The sequence below is a fragment of the Hydra viridissima genome, unplaced genomic scaffold (assembly GCF_058129835.1).
Source record: "Hydra viridissima isolate aposymbiotic clone 2 unplaced genomic scaffold, HvirCarnegie_v1 scaffold_4, whole genome shotgun sequence".
NCBI lineage: Eukaryota > Metazoa > Cnidaria > Hydrozoa > Anthoathecata > Hydridae > Hydra > Hydra viridissima.
Window position 1 is genome coordinate 18,551,589 of NW_028324303.1, and position 2,285 is coordinate 18,553,873.

A 2,285-nucleotide genomic window follows, 5' to 3' on the forward strand; every position below is an offset into this window, starting at 1 on the left:
GCTTGATCATCTCCCTTGCTAATCTTCCTCTGATGTTGTATAGGCAATTAATAACGGAACAGATGCTAACATTCTTTTCACTGCTGCATTTCTCAGAGAATTCTGAAAAGCCTCTCAGAAGCCGGATGACAGATTGAATAGATTCCACTTCATCATCTGTTGGTAAAAGATCTGTCAACTTACAACCTCCAGAAACAGTAGGGTTCGGATTCTTTAAAGAATGCATCGCCGGAAGAAGATCCACCACAGACTCCATTTGATGGAGGTCAGAGTTCCATCTTTCGTTCTGGAGTTTTTTAAGGCTTTGGCAGCATTAACTAAAGTCATAGCTTTTTGAGAGGACTGGTTGAAGTGACCTACTAATTTTTTTATTTTGTGGTTGAGAATTGACCACTTTGGACATCTTTTATCATCGACAGCACCACTGACAACTAGATTTAGACGGTGGTCGACACACCACATTGCACTTTGAACCCCAATTGATTTCCTAACACCTGCTTGGACATTAGCTGCACCGTCGACTGTTATCCAGGTTTTGACTCCAAAATCAAGTTCCAGTTTGTTGATAGATTCATTGAGCTTCTTGGCAATATTGTCGGCAGTATGTTGTTCGGGGAAGTAGGACATTTCTACCAAGAAGCGCTTTAATTGGAACTTTGAATCTATATAGTGGAGTGTAAGGCTCATGAAAGACAAATTGGTGTGATCAGTGGTCCACACGTCGGATGTAAAGGCCACTCCATCAAGATTTGACTTGTCTGAATTGAAAATGTTTTTTACTTGTTCCTTGATGAATTTAAAAAGGAGAGGAATGTATTTTGTAGATATATTCTTTGCTGTAATGGCTCTGAATTGACCGTTGGTTGCAGTTCTCATCATCCGGGTGAATGCGTCAGTTTCTACAATAGAAAATGGTTGAGTGTCCTCAATCACCCATTTAGTAATGTCAACAACAGTTCTTATTTGATTGATGTCAGTAACTTCCCATTCAGGTTTGGTAGCCTGTTTTCTGCCTTGCAGTGTCTGTGTGTTGGAAGTGCCACAAGTTCCACTTGGTCCAGGCTGTGGCGATACTGGTGTATCTTTTTGTGTTTGTGGACATCTCCTCTTTTTTCCTCTTTCTTGTGTTTGTTCAAAATCTGAGTCTTCAGAGGCAAGCTCATCAAAAATGTCTGGTATTGTTGATTTTTGCTTGTCTTTCCTTTCTAATTGTTTATATAAATTCAAGTGGACTCTTTTCAAATGGTTCCTTAAAGGACTTGTGGTGCTTTTATTGATTAAGTATATTTTGCCACAGGCCTTGCATTTTGCCTTGTTTTCCTCCACATTGTTGAAGAATTCCCAAATATTAGACAGCTTAGGCATCTGAAAAGAAAAAAAAAGTGAAATAAAAAAAAAAAAAGAAACGAATCGGATTGAGTTTGCCATATAGGATCGGACGAATATTTCGGATTTTTAATTGAATTTAAAATCCACAAAAACGGATCAGATTGTTAATAAGGATTACTTTTCGGATTAAAAATTCGAAAACACGGATCAAATCACATTTTCGATTTACTGACTTTTTATTGAAATATTTGCCTCAATATTTCCTTAATATTTGCCTTAATAAAACGTGATAGTTTTTGATGCATACAAAGAGTTTCCGAAAAAGAACTAATTATTTATTAAGTTATTTGAAAATTTTCCTTAATATTCGTCTTAACAATAAATGATATTTTAGAGGCATGCATAAAGTTTTCAATAAAAGAACTAATTATTTGCCTTAATTATTGAAATGAGCGTAACAATTTTTCAAACTAGTTTTTATCTCTATTTCTATTTTTATTTCTGTTAATATTTAAGTAGAAGAAATATTACAATATAAATTTTATCGGACCAATCCACTAATTGAAGCAATCCGCAAAGCGAAATAATTCGCAAAGGAATTCGATCCACAAAAAAAAAAAAAAAAAAACCGCAAAAATTCAGTTTGAAATATTCTTAACTTTTAAATCAAATTAATATAATATTGGCTTACCGTAATAAATGTAGGTGAAGAATAGTAGACTTGATCTGTTGAACGAATTGTTGTATGTTAAGATTTCCAAATAGAACTGATTGAAAATAAAAAAGAAATCCACTATTTATAGGACGCGCACATAATAAAAACGTAATTTTTTTGGACCACACCATTTAATGGTGACGCGAACGGAACGCGATTCGTATAATTCGCTAAACGAATTAAAGTTAAATTGATTTGTAAAAATTTTTCGGATTAATAATCCGAACAGCAAAGAGAATCC